General features: G+C 44.5%; 1 protein-coding gene and 1 long non-coding RNA gene across 8 annotated transcripts in view; one reads left to right on the forward strand and one right to left on the reverse strand.

Moving 5' to 3' along the window:
• KLHL32 (kelch like family member 32) overlaps nucleotides 1-10,754 on the reverse strand; it is a 200,927-nt gene extending 190,173 nt beyond the window's left edge. For all 7 annotated transcript variants that reach the window (XR_005596142.1, XR_005596144.1, XR_005596143.1 and 4 more), the window contains exon 1: nucleotides 10,447-10,754. The gene's annotated coding sequence lies outside the window, so the exon portion shown is untranslated. The remainder of the gene's footprint in view (nucleotides 1-10,446) is intronic.
• Nucleotides 1-16,722, forward strand: part of LOC120400899 — a 39,954-nt gene extending 23,232 nt beyond the window's left edge. The window contains exons 3-5 of the long non-coding RNA XR_005596145.1: nucleotides 1,663-1,805; nucleotides 15,567-15,715; nucleotides 16,255-16,722. This is a non-coding gene — a long non-coding RNA (uncharacterized LOC120400899). The remainder of the gene's footprint in view (nucleotides 1-1,662; nucleotides 1,806-15,566; nucleotides 15,716-16,254) is intronic.
• Nucleotides 16,723-19,546: the final 2,824 nt, after the last annotated feature.

Genomic DNA, 19,546 nt, shown 5'->3' on the forward strand with positions numbered 1-19,546 from the left:
ATTCATGGTTCCCTTCTTCCTGCATAAGTGAGCAGAGAGCATCCTGCCCATTATTATTTAAAGTTCAGCAACTCTTACACTTTCCCATTTCTAATAGTAACCCTGTGAGAATGTGGTGTATGTAGCTCTGAAAATATGACATACCTTTTGTTTTCTGTGTACAGCACCTTTAAATTTCTAAGCACTTTCCTGGTGAGCAGAATCCAGCAGCCATTTTATTCTCAGAACTCAGCACACACTGTAAGAGACAGCACTGCATGCTCTTGAACCCACAGAAGATGAAAGTCTATTGTAGTCCCTGGCTATAGAGTAGGGGTGGGCAAACTTTTTAGCCCAAGGGTCACATCTTGGTATGAAAACTGTAGGTGGGCCAGGAATGCTCATGAAATTGGGGTTGGGGTGTGGGCTCTGGGGTGGAGCCAGAAATGAGGAGTTCAGGGTGCGGGAGGGGGCTCTGGGCTGGAACAGGGGATTGGGGGAGGGGGGGAAGGCTCCGGCTGGAGGTGCGCGCTTTGGGGTGAGGCTCGGGATGAGAGATTTCGGGTGTAGGAGGGTGCTCCAGGCTGGGACCAAGGGGTTCAGAGGGCAGGAGGGGGAATCAGGGCTGGGGCAGGGGCTTGGGGCACAGGGTGGTGAGGGCTCTCTGGGGTGCAGGCTCTGGGGCAGGGCTGGAAATAAGACATTCAGAGTGCAGGAGTGGGCTCTGGGCTTGAGCAGGGGGTTGGGGTGTGGGAGTGGGGTCAGGGGTGCAGGCTCCAGGTGGCTCTTACATGAAGCAGCTCCTGGAAGCAGCGACATGTCCCCACTCTGGCTCCTGTGTGCTGCCCTGTCCACAGGCACCCCCCTGCAGCTCCCATTAGTGGCAGTTCCTGGCCAATGGGAGCTATGGGGGTGGCGCTTGGGGCGGGGACAGCACGCGCAGCCCCCTGGCTGCCCCTAAGCGTAGGAGCCAGAGGGGGGACATGCCGCTGCTTCCAGGAGCCTTGCGGAGCTGCCTCTGACCCCACTCCCTGGCTGGAGCGTGGGAGCAGGGAAAGCCCCAGACGCCACTCCCCAGCAGGAGCTTGAGGGCCAGTTTAAGCCATCTGGAGGGCCGGATGTTCCCCTGGGCCATAGTTTGCCCACCCCTGCAAGAGAGCCTTTTTGTTGTTGTTTTTTTTAATTCACTCTGGAAAGCAGGGCTGCCCGGGGGGGGGGGGGGGGGCAAGTGGGGCAATTTGCCCCAGGCCCCCACGAGAGTTTTTCGGGGCCCTTCACTTGCTCCGGGGCCCCCCCGAAAACTCTCGCGGGGCCCGGGCCCCCAGAGCTTCTTCCGCTCCGGGTCTTCGGCTGCAATTTGGCAGCTGGGGGGGTTCTTCTGCCCCGGGACCCGCCGCCGAAGTACCCCGCCGCTGAAGACCCCAGGCCCCCTGAATCCTCTGGGCGGCCCTGCTGGAAAGGCTCAAGCTTTTAGTTCTGGACATCCCCTGTTCAATCCCCAGTGTTTGCTATAACAGTCATTGCAGTCTCATGAAAACTTCACTTTTGTTCTCATTCTAAAATAAAGGTCACTCAGATTTAAAGTATCTCTTTGTGAAACATATCACAGGCACATACAGTTCATTCTGAGAGAAAAAAAGCCTTTCAACTGGGGAACTAAAATGTTGGGTTTTTTTAAAACAGAACTAATATAGCGGAATTGGCTGGAAGAAATGTGATCAAAACCACACTGCTAGTTAGAAACTTAATGGATTGTGGAAACAATTGTTGGAAGAAAAAAAAAGGCACATCAAGAGAATGAATCCTGAATATAAACCTTCAAAAAGGTACACACTGTATACCATTATAGTATTTGCTAGATGCAGGTTTTATTTCCATATATCTGGGTAAACCAGGTACAATGCTGGTTCAGTTGGTAAAGCAACAGCCCTTTTACCTTCATTTCACCTAAAGTGAACACTGATGAAAAATGTTTTAGACATAATGACATCAGCCTGTTCACAAACATTGCAAAATCCATTATATGTGATTAAGAAATATTTTTGTCCCTTGAACCAACAGTTTTTCAAAAATGCATATACTTACAAATCCTTTAGCAGATTTTATAAAACCTGGGGCTATATTGTCTCAGAGGTTACTTTGTGAATAGCCCTATGTCTCACATGATCCTACTTCATGTGGATCTCAGGGGATCCATGGGGCTTGGGAGCCAGACATGTTACTTTTGTGGGAAGGAAACCCTGCATTGTGGTGGAAGAATTTGGAGGGAAAACTCCTGGAGTTTTCCAACCCAAAGCCTCCTTCCTATGAGTGTTTTCAAGGGAGTGGGTGATCATGCCCACTGAATTTGGGAGAGGAAAATATAGGCGAATAAAAAAATAATTACAAGTGATAGATCATTAAATCAGTTCTGGAGTAATCAGAGATTCCATGGAAATTATCATAGAATCCTAGAATCATAGAAGGGACCTCGAGAGGTCTTCTAGTCCAGTCTCCTGAATTCAAGGCAGGACTACGTATTATATAGAGCATCCCTGACAGGTATTTGTCTAACCTGCTCTTAAAAATCTCCAGTGACTGAGATTCCATAACCTCCCTAGGCAATTTATTCCAGTGCTTAACCACCCTGACAGTTAGGAAGTTTATCCTAATATCCAACCTAAACTGCCCTTGCTGCAATTTAAGCCTATTGCTTCTTGTCCTATCCTCAGAGGTTAAAGAGAACAATTTTTCTCCCACCTCCTTGTAACAACCTTTTATGTACTTCAAAACTCGTATGTCCCCCCCTCAGTCTTTTTTTCCATTAGACTAAACAAACCCAATTTTTTAAATCGTCCCTCAAAGGTCATATTTTCTAGACCTTTCATAGAATATTAGGGTTGGAAGAGACCTCAGGAGGTCATCTAGTCCAATCCCCTGCTCAAAGCAGGACCAACACCAACTAAATCATCCCAGCCAAGGCTTTGTCAAGCCAGGCCTTAAAAATCTCTAAAGATGGAAATTCCACTACCTCCCTAGGTAACCCATTCCAGTGCTTCACCACCCTCCTAGTGAAATAGTGTTTCCTAATATCCAACCTAGACCTCCCCCACTGCAACTTGAGACCATTGCTTCTTGTTGTCATCTGCCACCACTGAGAACAGCCGAGCTCCATCCTCTTTGGAACCCCCCTTCAGGTAGTTGAAGGCTGCTATCAAATTCCCCCTCACTCTTCTCGTCTGCAGACTAAACCACCCCAGTTCTCTCAGCCTCTCCTCATAAATCATGTGCCTCAGCCCCCTAATAATTTCCATTGCCCTATGCTGGACTCTCTCCAATTTGTTCACAATAGGGGGGAGGGATAGCTCAGTGGTTTGAGCATTGGCCTGCTAAACCCAGGGTTGTGAGTTCAATCCTTGAGGAGGCCACTTAGGGATCTGGGGCAAAAATTGGTCCTGCTAGTGAAGGCAGGGGGCTGGACTCTATGACCTTTCAAGGTCCCTTCCAGTTCTAGGAGATTGGTATATCTCCAATTATTACCTATCCCTTCTGTAGTGGGGGACCATATCTGGATGGAATACTCCAGATGTGGCTTCACCAGTGTCGAATAGAGGGGAATAATCACTTCCCTCGATCTGCTGGCAATGCTCCTACTAATACAGCCCAATATACCATTGGCCTTCTTGGCAACGAGGGCACACTGCTGACTCATATCCAGTTCCTCATCCACTGTAACCCCTATGTCCTTTTCTGCAGAATTGCTGCTTAGCCAGTTGGTCCCCTGCCTGTAGCGGTGCATGGGATTCTTTCTTCCTAAGTGCAGGACTCTGCACTTGTCCTTGTTGAACCTCAGATTTCTTTTGGCCCAATCCTCCAATTGGTCTAGGTCAATCTGGAGCCTATCCTTACCCTCCAGCATATCTACCTCTTTCCCCAGCTTTGTGTCATCTGTGAATTTGCTGATGGTGCAATTCATCCCATCATCCAGATCATTAATAAATATGTTGGACAAAACTGACCCCTGGAGCACTCTGCTTGATACCGGCTGCCAACTAGACATCGAGCCGTTGATCACTACCCTTTGAGCCCGACAATCTAGCTGCTCTCTATCCATCTTATAGTACATTCTTCCAATCCATACTTTTTTAACTTGCTGGCAAGAATACTGTGGGAGACCGTATCAAAAGCTTTGCTAAAGTCAAGATATCACATCCACCACTTTCCCCATAGCCACAGAGCCAGTTATTTCATCACAGAAGACAATCAGATTGGTCAGGCATGACTTGCCCTTGGTGAATCCATGTTGACTGTTCCTGACCACCTTCCTTTCCTCCAAATGCTTCAAAATGGATTCCTTCAGTACCTGCTCCATTATTTTGCTGGGGATTGAAGTGAGGCTGACCAGTCTGTAGTTCCCCAGGTTCTCTTTCTTCCCTTTTTTAAATATAGGCACTATATTTGCCTTTTTCCAATTGCCCAGGACCTCCCCCAATTGCCACGAATTTTCAAAGATAATGGCCAATGGCTCTGCAATCACATCAGCCAACTCCCTCAGCACCCTTGGATGCATTAGATCTGGACCCATGGACTTGCGCACATCCAGCTTTTCTAAATAGTCCTTAATCTGTTCTTTCACCACTGAGGGCTGCTCACCTCCTGCCCATACTGTGTTGCCCAGTGCAGCAGTCTGGGAGTTCACCTTGTCTGTGAAGACTGAGGCAAAAAAAAAAATAGCATTGAGTACTTCAGCTTTTTCCAAATCATGTCATTATGTTGCCTCCCTCATTCAGTAAGGGTCCCACAGTTTCCCTGACCACCTTCTTGTTGCTAGGTGTAGAAACCTTTGTTACCCTTCACATCCCTTGCTAGTTGCAACTCCAATTGTGCCTTGGCCTTCCTGATTGCACCCCTGCATGCACAAGCAATATTTGTATGCTCCTCCTTAGTCATCTGTCCAAATTTCCACTTCTTGTAAGCATCCTTTTTGAGTTTAAGCTTACCAATGATTTCACTGTTAAGCCAAGCTGGTCACCTGCCATATTTGCTATTCTTTCTGCACTTTGGGATGGTTTGTTTCTGCACCCTCAATAAGGCTTTTTTAAAATACAGCCAGCTCTCCTAGACTCCTTGCCCCCTCGTATTAGCTTCCCAAGGAATCCTGTCAAGTCTAGAGTCAAAATCTGCTTTTTCCTTTCTCTCCTTTTGTCCTTTTTCTCTCTCTCCTTTTTTCCTTTTCTCAACCTCCCCCCTCTCACCAACCATCTCATGGTCACTGCCTTCCACTTTCCCCCCTTCTCCTCCTTCCCCCCATTTTTCCCCCTTTGTAAACAGGTCTCTCTTTTTGTTGCTCTTCTCTCTTCTTTCTCAGTTCCTCTGGACACCTTCAACAATCCACTGAACACAGGACTTGGACTGCAGCTTAGGACACAGCAGAGTAGAGAAGAAGAATTACAAATTATATAGGGCTTTCTTTTTTCACCTTTTACTCCTGCTAATCCATCCCATACAGAATGATGTTTTTTTTGCAGTTTTTTCTGTTGTTTCTTGTTGTTGTTGTGTGATGTTGTGTGCCCCCTGATCTTTCTTCTCTGCAGTCTTCCATCCTTCCACTTTCCACTTTTTGTTGTGTGTGTTGTTCTGTTCCTTTCCTTCTTTTGTTTGAGTTTTTTTTTTTTTTTTGTTCATTATTTCATCATATTTACTTTTCCGATTTTCATTTTTTTTTTTTTTTTATTATTTTAATCCTATCCTCCACTTCTTCCAGCCTTCCCATACTCAGTACCATCCTTAATAAGTTTATAACCATTATCTATAAATCCATATCTAATATTGATGAGAAGAGAATCCAGAGAATCGGACCGATGTAGGTGTACACCCCACTTGATATGCCCTTCCAGCCACTGTGAACCACTGATAACTACTACTCTGGGAATGGTTTCCAACCAGTTACACACCCACCTTGTAGTAGCTCACCTCAGTTATATATTCCTAATTTTGTTTTGAGAGAGTCATCAGACAAAGACAAAACACTTACCTTAAAAGTCAAAATATACAACATCTACTACTTCCCCCCCGCCCCCCATCCACAAAGCTTGTTACCCCGTCAAAGAAAGGTATTGGGTTTGTTTTACATGATTTTTTCTTTGACAAATCCATGCTGTTACTTATCACCTCATTATCTTCTAGGTATCTGCAAACTGATTGCTTAATTATTTCTTCCATTATCTTTCCAGGTACCGAAGTTAAGCTGATTGGTCTGTAATTTCCCAGGGTTTTCCTTATTCCCTTTTAATAGATGGACACTCTATTTGCCCTTTTCCAGTCCTCTGGAATCTCGCCCATCTTCCATGACTTATCATTGAGTTAACATTGCTCAGATACCACAGTGACCTGACATGTGTGGTATGAAAACCATATAGAACTGAAAAGATTGGAAATGTCAAGGATTGGAAATTTCCTGTATTAAGAGACATTTCCTGTATTAAGAGAAATAAAATAAAGGAACAATGGTCACACAGCTACTAATAGGAAAGCATAATTATAGTGGATGACATTTAATCTTGGTCAGTTGCTGCCAAAAGAGCTGTCAACTATTCTAGCCTAAGTGTTTAAATTAAATTCATTTCTCACTTCCTTCAAGTTCTCATTTCTAGTCCAGTTATAATCAACATTCTCTGTACTAGGGTAGCAATACGTTATTGCCATTCTTGGCCTTTAAGTCAGTCATCTTGCACTCAGGAAAGTCAATTTAAAAGCACTGCTACGGTGCCATGGGTTTCATATTAAGCAGATTCCTTTTCGTTGTGTTGTAGCTGCTCATCTCAAACTGACATTAAACACCAATCATCTCTTTGTCAATGTCACAAGCTACATAGTATCGATATCTGATTTTCAAGCAGTAGCTTCAGCAACACATTCTAAATGAAACGTGGAGAAGATAAAAGCAGTAAGAAAATAATCCTATTTCTAACTGAACTGGGAATTATCTGGGGCCAAATCCTGTTCACTTTACTCAGTATCCACTGAACCAATATTTTTACTCATAAGAATTTTAACAGAATTTGTCCCCTGATATAAGCATACATTTCAGTGACAGTGTCATGTGCTTACACCAATCTGAATACAATTCCCTCATGTTCTTTACTGCCACCAATCATCTTCTTAACTCTCTCTGTATAGCTCAGTTACCTGAATGAGTCATAATCTGGTTCTCAGTGTTTCATTTTCTTCCTGCATTCAAATTCAAGTCACGAGCCAAATTCAGACCTAACATGCAATCACCCTGACTTTTGGAGTTGTTACCGCTTACATTACTTCTGAACTTGGCCAGTCATTCTTTCTATGACTGAGGTGCACTCAAGTGAAGTTGGTGGGCTCTTCCACAGATTGACTGAAGTCCTGATTAGCCAAAGTTTACTCAAGTTCCCTGAAACCTTCTAATTGTCCAGTTACAGATTTCAAGTTTGTGACTACAAAGCCTGCTGTACTGGTTCCAATGATTATCCAACTCTCCAATTATCTCAAGTTCTGGGGCACCCTCAAGACCTTTTGGCAATCAGGACTGCACTTAATCTGGCATTTGGTATGGATTAATGTGTTTGATTAATAAGAAATCAAGTGTAGTGTACATAAAGTTTTAAATACATAACTCCATTATTTCTGTAACAAGTTTCTTCAACAAACTAAAAGTACTTGCCCTCCCTCAGGACTATGTGCATTCTAAGCTGAAGGTTTTTAACTCACCTGTTTTTGAGGTATCCAAGCCCAAACAAACAAAAATATTTTGAAAACATTAGAAGTACAGTTTTCCCTATATCAGTGGTTCTCCACCAGTGGTACAGGTAGCCCTGTGGGGTATGCAGACGTCTTCTGGGGAGTGCATCAACTCATCTAGATATTTGCCCAGTTTTACAACAGTCTACATAAAAAGCACTATTGCAGTACAAAGTAAAATTTCATACAGACAATGACATCTTTATACTGCTCTATATACTGAAATGTAAGTACAATATTTATATTCCAAGTGTGTTATTTTATGATTATATGGTAAAAAATGAGAAAGTAAGCCATTTTTCAGTAATAGTGTACTGTGATGCATCTGTATTTTTATGTCTGATTTTGTAAGTAAGAGAGGTGAAACTTGGGGGTACACAATGCACATCAGACTGCTGAAGAAAAGTATCATATGGGGCAGTGGCTAAAAACCTAAAAACTGCCCAACTGGTATTTTACCAAACATTGCTATTAAAGGAAAAACCAAACAAACTAGCTTTTTGCTGATAGTATGCAGGATAAATCTCAGCCCAAAATTATATTTTTATTAGCATTATAAATATCTGAGAACAAAGGTTTATACTGAAAAGTATCTCCTCAGACATAACTATAATATTTACTACTGCCACACTAAAATGAGGGGTTTTGATGTCACGGTAACAATGGAGTACTTAATATATTGCATCTGCAAAGGGCTTTTCAAACATTGTCAAATTGTTTAGCAGCTGAAAAACAGACAATAGACTGAAGAAGTTTCTCTGGAACTTTTTCAATGCTAAATAAGACTTTCATTATTTATAAACTTGGTAAAACAAAAAGGTCTATGAAACAACATACTGCATTTTAAACTATGTTGTGACCATATTATTTACCCAGCATGTCATCACTAGATTCCTTTAGAGTCTGATCCAAACAATAAAAACCCTTACAAAAATGTATCTGAAAAACAACTTTTGAACAATCCCTGCAGGCCCTGCTCCTGTACGCTTCCCCATGTGGGCTGACCCCAAGACTCTGCAAATGCAAGTGATTCACCCACATGGTACAGCTAGCAGGATAGAGTCTTAAGAGTCCAATCCTGATCCCTTTTATTTCAAGGGGAGTTTTGCTATTCACATTCATGGGAACATGAACTTACTTTCTAAATTAATAATTTGCAAGTTATTCCCACACATATTAACACCCCCAATACTAAAGCAAACCATATTGTAATCTTTTGGCAATTTACACCTTTAAACCAAATATACCTGAACTCAACAATACTGATATTTTTCATCAGGGTGTGTAAGAACATTCTTTAAACATAGTCATCCAGACCCATATTTGAAGTCTGGCTTCAGTCTGAATGGTGATTTTTCAAAAGCGGCAACATGGGATTCCAGGCTTATTGTTTCTCAATTATTTCATACAAAAATCTGTTCCATGTATACAGGGGTTGCAGTTTGGTTGGTTGTTTTAATTGCCAGCCCTACAAATTCAGCTAGGAACTTGAAAGCCAAGCTGTGTTTTTTCTGGCTCATCCATCAAGACTAAAAGACTCCATAGGCTAAACTCTGCCTTCAGTTACACCTGTGCAATCCCATAGTCATTAGAGTCTTTAAATTGCTGCACTTGAACAACCCCATGGTTTTCAGTAGAGCTGCCCAGGTTTAACCAGTAGGGTTGTTTTCAACGTAACTGAGGGCCAAATTTGGTCCTGCAACTGGAAGTAAGGCACCAATCCTGCAAATATTTCCCCATTTATTTAAGCACGAGTAGTTTCATTGAAGTCCATGGTATTGGAGATTTTAATCATTCCTTTAACACGCATCAGCTAGGAAAGAATTCAGATCCTCCTTTTTTAATTGGTGGGCTAAAGCTCATTTTTGTCCCTAAGTTAACTAGATACCAGTCTAAATACAAACAAGAACAGTTGTGACATTTAAGAAGATGGCATTTTACAGGCAGAAACACAGGGCTTTTTGTTTTGTTTCTGAAACAAAAGTTGTCTAAAACCTAATGTGTCACAACTGAGACCAGAGCAACTTTTTGTATACAAGTGATAAACCTCCAAGGCTAGTAAAAGGGGATAGGGAGATTAAAATAGAAATATTGACTCATCTATCAATAGTCATTAGTGCAAAGAGAAGCCACTGAACAACGCATGAAAAGTCCTGTTCGATTTATTTCAGAGCACATTTAATACTCCCGGTGACGTGCAATCCCGATGTTTGAACTAAAGTGACGGATACATACAACAGTGCAGATCCCAGCTTAAGTACTGCGGTATAAAAGCAATCCCTTCCACCTCGCCTCCACGATGGCTTATTTTTCGATCACACACTTTATATATATCACACACATACATACACACACACACCCCTAAAACGAGACTCTGGCTGTTGCAACCTTACAATGCAGCCAACACCATCGCCGGGCACAGAAACCCAAAGCATCAGTCAGTGTTTAAGCGTCTCCTTGGCAACCAAGCCTCCCCACACCCCTCCCTGGCTGGGTGGCTGCAGGACTCCACTGACAGATTGGGGGAACTAAGTGGAGGGTGATTGATTCGCGCAGGGACAGCGCACCCCACGCAGGCTGGACTCCCTTCCCTTGCAGGTTGCGCTCCTCCAGCCCTGCGGCCCCGCGCCAGCCCCACTGCCCAGCCCCGGGGGCGGCGACCCCTGATTAGGTAACAGCAGCAGGCGCCTCCTGGCGCACAAAGGGCTCGCTCACCTCCCCGGGCGGCACAAAGCGGCTGCGGCTCTGCACCAGCCTCAGCCGGGTGCTGTCTCTCACGCGCCGGGCGTCTGGGTGTCTCTCCGCGGTCTCGGTGCCTTTGGGAGCCAGGCGAAGCGGAGGAACCGCGGCGGCCGGGCTGCCCACGGCGGGACTGAGGGGCCGGCAGCGGCTGGGCAGGAGGAGCTTCTCCTCTGCCTCCTTCCCGCAGGCGGCGGCGGCAGCGGCGGCCCGGGCGCCTTCCCTCCAGTGCGCAGCGGCGGCAGCAGCACAGGCCGGGCAGCGCGGCGCGCACCTGCAGGAGGAGGAGCTCGGCAAGGGCATCGGGAGGGCTGGCGGGCTCGCTCGTTTGCAGGCGGGCACCAGGCGAGCTCCTGTGCCGCAGCTGCGGCCCCTGCCCTCTCCCACGGGCATCCTTCCACCCCCCCGGCCCCGGCCCCCTCAGCTGCCTTGGCTTGGCTAGAGCTGCGTGCGGCCGAGAGGAAGGACAGGCCAGTGGCTCACAGGCTTCCTGGGCCAGTCCCGTCGGGTGTGTCTGCCCCCACACGTTAGGGTGCAATTGCACTGTGGGTAGGCAGCCCTCTGCTGGCTTTAAACTAACGAGATAGTAGTGAAGATGTGGCAACGCAGGCTTAGCAGTAGGCTAGCAATGCATGCCAGCAGCCCTGGCGGGGTTTGGGCTTGTATGAGGGCAGCTAGCCTGCATCGACACCCCATGCCACCATGTCTCCACTACCGTTGTTACCTGGGCTAGCTAGATTATAGCAAGTGTGGGTATGCTTATCCTCATTACAATGATACCTTAATTTGCAGCACCTCTCTGGGCCCAAGTTCCTCATCTGTGTGGAAGCAAGGAAAGAAAGAGAGGGTTTAAGTGCAGCCATTTAAGTGTCAGAGACAGAGCAACTGTTCTGTCAAGTCTTAGCCTAATATCGCGAGACCCATAGAAGCAGGGATCACAGTCAGAAATGAGTGGAAAACAGCAGAATAGTCAGTGTGACCTAGCCTTGAGATAACGATGTTTGAGAAGAGAAAGTGAGAAAATACTGGAATAGATAGCAAATAGCCTAAATAAAATGCAAATGTTTTTAATTAGTGCATGCAGGGCCACCCAGAGGATTCAGGGGGCCTGGGGCAAAGCAATTTCAGGGGCCCCTTCCATAAAAAAAAGTTTCATTACTATAGAATACTATATTTTTGTGGGGGCCCTGTGGGGCCCGAGGCAAATTGCCCCACTTGCCGCCCCCGGGTGGTCATGAATGCACGTCACAAAGAGGTATAAAAGCTTGTGTGATTTTGTTTGTACTTTGGAGAAACCGAGGCAGAGATGCTCTCTGTCAGCTGTGTTCTTCCCTGCGTATCCTGAATAAAGCTGTCTCTGATTTTGTTGCTTCCAACCCGAGAGTGGAGTTCGTTTCTTCCACATCTGTAAAAGAGGGACAATACCCCCCTACCACACAGGGCTGGCTCTAGGCACCAGCGTCCCAAGCATGTGCTTGGGGCGGCATGTCTCAAGGGGCGGCATTCCGGCCCTTTGGGGTGGCACGTTTGCTTCGGCGGCAGCACGTCGGCTTTTATTTATTTATTTATTTATTTTTGCTTGGGGCGGCAAAAAACCAAGAGCCGGCCCTGCTACCATACAGAGGTGTTTTGATGGTAAATGCATTAAAGATTGTGAGTTGCTCAAATGCTATGGTATTAGGGCTGTAGAAGTACCTAAAATTGATTATTACCAAACCTGTTATGTGGCATGATAAATTTGCCCAGCACTTTAGTATAGCTAAGACACAATCCCTGCCCCAAGTGCTTACAATCTAAACAACACAGACAGGGACTGACAAAACACACAATTTGAGGACAGGAAGATTATTTGAGGGGATTATTAATGATGGAGGGGGGTATGCTTGAAAAGATGGTTCACCCATGTGAGCTGTGACCTAAAGTGATCTTAAAGGAGAGAGCAAATGTATCATGTATCTAACAGCCATGTTCAGACTGTCCACTGGGGTACTCTCCTTTAGAGGCCTGGCCTGACTGACTACTAAAAAAAGAATCCACTTATTGATTGTCAGGATGTGCTCACTAAAAGCCAGTCATAGTTAAGAATTTATTTGAAGAGTGAAATTGTCCTATGGTTATTGGAAACTGGAAGCTAGACAGCTGGCAACACACTGTGTTTACAGAGAGAAGGAATAGCTTTATTTATTTCCCACTTCCTCTCAAGAACAATAATGAATTTCTAGTTATGTCATTTACAAAGAGTATGCTTCTGCTAAAAAGATGAACAAATTATCCTTACAAATATACCTGTCAGACCTTTGGGAGTGTGTGTGTGTGTGCGCACGCACATAAAATAAGGCATATATGCCACAAATAGAGACATATTTTTTTAAATGTTTTTAAAAATCTGACTGGACTTGGAGACTGGATTTTATGTAATTTCTTTCTAGCTGCAACAGAAGGCAGCATTACCGGCTGCCAAAACATGGCCCTCCTTCAGCCTTAGGGTAGTGCTTGGGTGAACTCAAAACTGAGGCTGTTTTCACATGGGCACAGGCATTTATTTTACTTGTTTTGACAAAATAAAGGAGCAGTAAATTATAAATCTCGGCTCTGCACTTGCATAGCTATGAGGCCCATGGGACATTAAGAGGCGCCAGCTAACATTAGTACAAAAGGGGGGGCAGGTTCTAGCCAATTGTTGTAGGGACTTTTTCCTGGTAGCCTTTTGATACAGTGGGTAGATTTTGCTGCTAATACAGTTTTAATATCTGGGTCTCAGTACTTATGTAAGAAAGAAAATATTATTTTATATACACAAGGCTAGGGATCACCAGATCTGGGTTCTGCCTCAGACTTACTGTGGCCAGTCATGTCAGCCAGAATTTTCAGATGAATGTATCTGGTTCAAAATCCATTTAAGTTAATAGGAATCTTTCTGTTACTTTGGATCTGGTCTTAAATAAATAATGTTTGTGGGCCAGATCTTCAGCGGGTGTAAATTTACCTCAGTTTCCTCTGGAGATGGAGGATCTGACCCTGTGTTTGCATGTTGCTTGCTGTATGAGACCATTTTACTGACTTCACTTTGTCTAAGAAGTCTTCTAATAAACACCATTTCCTGACACCTCTCTCAGCTACATCCTCTTAGTTAGGAAAATTTATACTAAATGTGAAGTCCTGTCTTGTTCATCTGTAGCAGGCCTTTTTATTTAAAGGAAGTGCTGTAATACAAAGAGAAGAGGTGTATGTATTCCTGCTTTTTGAGCTTGGAGGGCTACAACAAACCACTTAAAAGCCATTCTGCTAAGCATTGCAGAAACCTGTGGGATCTGTACCTGGCTCTGGTGCCAGTAGAACTAAAGGAATGATCTAAGGCAGGAGTGGGAAAACTTTTTGACACAAGGGCCACATCTTGGTGGGGAAATTGCATGCAGGGCTGGGGCAGGGGGTTGGAGTGCGGGAGGGAGTGTGGCTTGTGGGAGGGGGTATGGTGTGCAAGGAGTGGCTCAGGGCAAGGGATTGGGGCAGAGGAGGGGTGTGGGGTATATGAGGGAGCTCAGGGAAGGGGGTTGGAGTGCAGGACGGGTGTGGAGTGCAGGAGGGGGCTCAGGGCAGGGGTACAGGGAGGGGTGTGGAGTGCAGCGGGGGGCTCAGGGCAGGGGGTTGGGGTGCAGGAAGGGTGCGGGGTGCAGCAGGGGCTCAGGGCAGGGAGTCGGGGTGCAGGAGGGGTGCACTGTACAGCAGGGGGCTCAGGGGAGGGAGTTGGGGTGCAGGAGGGGTTCAGGCTCCGGCCTGGCACCGCTTACCTGGAGCAGCTCCGGGGTGGCAGCAGCGTGCATCAGTGCCAGGGCAGGCTCCCTGCCTGCCTGCCCTGGCCCTGGCCCTGGCCCTGGCCCCGCACCGCTCTGGGAAGTGGCCGGCACCACATCCCTGCAGCCCCTGAGGGATGGGGGGCAGAGGGTTCTGTGCGCTGCACTTGCTTGCGGATACTTCCCCCGAAGCGCCCATTGGCCACGGTTCCCCATTCCCAGCCAATGGGAGCTGCGGGGGGTGGTGCCTGGAGGCAGTGGCACGGGCCCACGGCATCATGAGGGTGGCAATCCCTCCAGGCCGGATCCAAAGCCCTGAGTGGCCGGATCTGGCTCATGGACCGTAGTTTGCCCACCCCTGATCTAAGGGAATGAGCATGTTTCAAGGACCAAACCCCATGTCTATTTCATGGGTTGGGGCTGGGGCGGACATCCAAAATGGTCAGCCAGAATTTCTGTTACTGTGAACTTAGCATTTACATTTTTTCACATGGAAGATCTCTTGCAGAGAACTGTTTGACATTGCTCTATATACTTTTCCAACACTGTAGCTAATTGTATAATTCTTATTCCCCCAGTAACTACATTATAGCACAGATTCAAAAGACAGATGAGTCCTGGGGGATATATGTTCATACAATATTTTCATAATCAAGTACCCAATGCATAATTTACTAAACGCCAAAGTGCATTACATCCTGCTCCATTGAGTTTTTTTCAGAATCTCCAGAACAACCACCACCACCTCTGATTCGAATTCCTGCCAATTGTCTTACTGGATATACTAGATAGAAAGCAGCCAAAAATGACTTTTTATACAGCTATAGTATATAAAAGGAGGCAACCCATAAAGAAGAATTCAGCAATTCATTATACATTATTCTGTGGAAAACATGTTATTTCCAGTGTAAGACAATTGTGCATTATAACTGCCCCTTACAAATATAGGGCCTGATCTGGCAATGAGCTCCAGAACTGCACAGAGCCCAGTTGACTTCAGTGAGGCTTTGCATGGATGGATACATGCATCTATGCAGAGTCCAGTTCAGCTCCATGCAGACACAGGGGCTGCTCCCATGGAGCTTATTGCAGGATCAGGGTCACACAACCTAATACCTAATTCTTTATACATCAACATATAGTGACAAAATGTTATAAACAGAGAAATTAATCTCTTTTTTTATGATGAACCAATACTGCTCTCTTTTATACCAATGCAACACCATTGACTTCACATCAGAATTTGTCTTGTTATAGTTTGGTGTCATAGTATAATTCCTCTTCATTGTTTTGTTTTCTGCTCAGATTTGGAGTATGTCTAATTGGTTGCTTCCGTAATTTTGTGATAGCTTCTTTTGAGCAACATTTCCCAAAGTAAAGGACTGTGGAGAGAGAGGCATTGTTTCAAGCTCACTGCAAACTCAGACAGACATCTCTGCATTGGATACAGCCAGGTAACATTTCCAAGATTTTCTTCATAACCATGAAAGCTAGAGATTTACTCTTTTTTTTCAAAATGAAATCTGAAACTCTGGAAAGCAGCCTGTCTCATCCACTACTGTATTTGTACTTATAAAGATGTGTGGCCCCTGTTATCATAATCCTCCTAATTTCAAGGTATTTATCCTTTCAATACCCTGCTGGGTATGGACTGTTGTGATGTTCTCTGGTTCATTACACATGGTTTATTAAATTATGTGTGAGTATCAGACCCAGTGATCATTGATTTTAAGAACACTGACAATCCAAGACGGAGTCTGAAAACTGTCATCTTGTGACTCCATCTTGTGACCTTCTGTACACTGTCAGCCTGGTCTGGATAAAACTGGACTGAACAGGTTTTTCCCACCAATGGGCGATCACCAAGGTTCCATCACCTCAGACTGTTTCCCGCCTTTATACAGATGGTACCGTGTTTTCCTGCCCTAGACTCTATAAAAGAACTGTGATCACAGGCTGATGGGGCAGTCCATCATAGCGACTGTGTGTGCAGTTCCAGGTCTTGGTGGCCCTTGTGCATCAGCGAAGAACACCATTCGTTCCCGGAGTGAAAAGAAAAGAAGAAGACACGTTACCATCTTACCTGTCCTGCACCTGGAGAACGTCACCATCCGGAGAGTTCCTGGTCCACTTCTCCTGTCCTGACATCCATCAAGGGACTCTCCAGTGTTCCTCCTCCACGGGTTTCAATTACCTACAGAGTAGAGGTCCTGGACTTCACCCCCACCACTGGCGTGCTGGGAACTGAGTGAGAAAGCAATAAGGTTTCTAAGTTGGGGGTCATATTTCTTGAATGCCAGGGTGGGTTTAGTTTCATTCTTGGGCCTGAGCTTCATGCTCGCAGGGAAGAACTGCTGTGTCACTGGGTTTGTTTGTTATAGCTTTTAGTCATTTACATTTACGCCTTCCCTATCTGTGTAATTCTATCCCCTAATACATTACCTGTTTGTTTTGAACCTTATTTCTTGTCAGTTATATTTATTGTGCACCACAAAGGGGAGAAGGGGTGGAGATCTGCACCAGTCCATCGGTGACAGATACAGCAGAGGATGAACCTGCTCTTTTGAGAAAAAGGGGCTTGTTTCTATTCTGATACCTACACCACTTTACACATTCAGAGTTATCTTGGCTTCCCTTTGAGATAACAACCCCTGTGAGATAGTGAAGTGCTATTACCCATTTTACAGATGGGAACTGTAGCATAGAAAGACTAGGTTACTGGCTCCAGATCACACAGGAACCCTCTGGTAAAGTAGGAAATTGAACTTGAGTCTTTCAAGTCCCGGCCTAGCATCCTAACAACTGGACCATCCTCCTTTCTGAATGGTAAAGCCAAATATTTAACTATGGTATACTCCTCATTCTACTGGTGATATGCTTTACTGAGATGTAGTCATCTTTCACATTTTTATAAGCCACTTCAATTCAATTTTCTTCTAGCACATGTTCTTACACTTACTCTCAAATTATATCTATCTCAGATGAAAACTACCTATATGGGTAAGTATATTCCTTATTTTATCTGTGATCTTATTTATGAAAATTTCCTATTTTCATTCATTGTCCGACCCTGCAGTGGGAGAATCAGACTCTTTGATCTTGTTTATAAAGTATATGGGTGACTCTGAGAATCTACTCAAACTAAATCTACTCAGCTGTCATTTCATTAATAGTACTAGTCATGAAGGATGTTACAAGCAATAAAGGAGTTTTGAGATACTACTCATGAAATCTTGTTCTGCATTCTACTATTGTACATAGAAAACTGAGTTAACTTAGGCCCTGGTCTTGTAACTTCTTGTGCACAGAGTGGAAAGCTGTGCCTGTGTGAAGTCCCATTGAAGCCCGCCCATGTGAAGAAGTTTCAGTATTGGGGCTTTAGAGCTTAATCCCATTCTTATTATATAGGCAATAAATTGCTGAGTCTATAAGAACTGGATAGCAGCCCTTTAAATAGTTTGAGAGCCTTCTAGTGAGCCTCCCTGTCTTCTATTTCAGCAGCCATATAACCCTGCCAGAGCAGCAGTATGCATGTATAGGTAGGCCTTGTATGTTAGTAAACATGGTTATATGGAAATAACGTGTGTTCACGTAGTGTCCACGTATCCTTAATGTAGACAGCAAAGACACAACAAAACTCCCTTTGATTTCACTGGAAGTAGGCTCAGTCTAATGTTGTAGCATACCTTATGTAGTATTAGGGATTAAATCATTTGTTGCATTCTGTACATCAATAATAATAAATAATTGGTAATAATGCAGCAATATCTTTCAGATTTGTATTCCACTCTAGAGACTAATGAAACTCTAGATATCCTGTGGATACATTAGGGAGGACTACTAACAAAATATTTTGAACTAGGTGTATGCCAAATCTCATAGGGGTGAATGAAATATTTATGTGCCTTGTTACTGTTAATCTGTTTAAATATCAATCAGTCTTATCTTACCTTATCTCAAAGGCAAATCTAATACTACCTTTTCGTGGTAGTAAGGCAAAGTGGGAATAAAGCTACTTTCCACTGTGATAACAATAGGGATAGAAGGCTAAACATTATAATTAGGAACATAAGAACTACCATACTTAATCAGAGCAGTGGTCCCTCTAGTCCAGTACCCTGTCTCTGACAGTGCTCTGCACCAGCTGCTCCAGAGAAAGGTGAAAGAAGCCCTGTAGTAGATATTTATGAGATAACTGCCCACACAGAAAGTTTCCTCCTAACCCCCATTGGTTTATGCCCCAAAGCATGAAAATTTATATCCCTTCCAAAACTCTTGGGTTTTTATTCAAAACCCTGCATAGCCCTGGATTCTTCCCACCATTATTATTATTTATTATTTGTATTACTGTAGCACCTAGGGGTCTCAGTGCTGGGCCTGGACCCTATTGTGCTAGGTGCTGTACAGAGATAGAACCAAAAGATTTTCCCTGCCTCAAAGAGCTTACAATTTAAGTATCCCTCATTTCAATCAACCTTGTCCATACCCAGCTCTCATTGAAGTAATGAAAGTTTTTGCATTAACTTCAGTGAGAGCAGGATTAATACTTAACTGATTATTATGAATAATAGGCAAACGAAGAAATGCACGTACTGATTTGTATCAGAGAAAGTCTGTGCTCAGGTTCAGAACACTGAGCTATGGTAATCTCTTTCAAAGAATTATTTCTATTTTTCCCCTGTGTGTAGAGTAGGTTCATTCTCTACCAGGAAGATGTGAGTATGATACTACAGCAATGACACTAACATAAGAATGACCATACTGGGTCAGATCAGTAGCCCATCTAGCTCACTATCCTGTCTTCTGACAGTGGCCAGTGCCAGACACTTCAGAGCGAATTAACAGAACAGGGAAATTATTGAGTGATCCATCCCCGGTCATTCACTCCCAGCTTCTGGCAGTTCGAGGTTTAGGGACATCCAGAGCATGGGGTTGCATCCCTGACCATCTTGGCTAATAGCCATTGATGGACCTATCTTCCATGAACTTATCTAATTCTTTTTTGGATCCAGTTATACTGTTGGCCTTCACTGCATCCCCTGTCAACAAGTTCCACAGGTTGACTGTGAGTTGTGTGAAGAAGCAGCAAAGAATCCTGTGGCACCTTATAGACTAACAGACGTTTTGCAGCATGAGCTTTCGTGGGTGAATACCCACTTCGTCGGATGCAAGAGTGGAAAAAGAGTACATCCGACGAAGTGGGTATTCACCCACGAAAGCTCATGCTGCAAAACGTCTGTTAGTCTATAAGGTGCCACAGGATTCTTTGCTGCTTTTACAGAACC

This window comes from Mauremys reevesii, linkage group 3, assembly GCF_016161935.1.
Source record: "Mauremys reevesii isolate NIE-2019 linkage group 3, ASM1616193v1, whole genome shotgun sequence".
In the NCBI taxonomy this organism is placed as follows: Eukaryota; Metazoa; Chordata; order Testudines; family Geoemydidae; genus Mauremys; species Mauremys reevesii.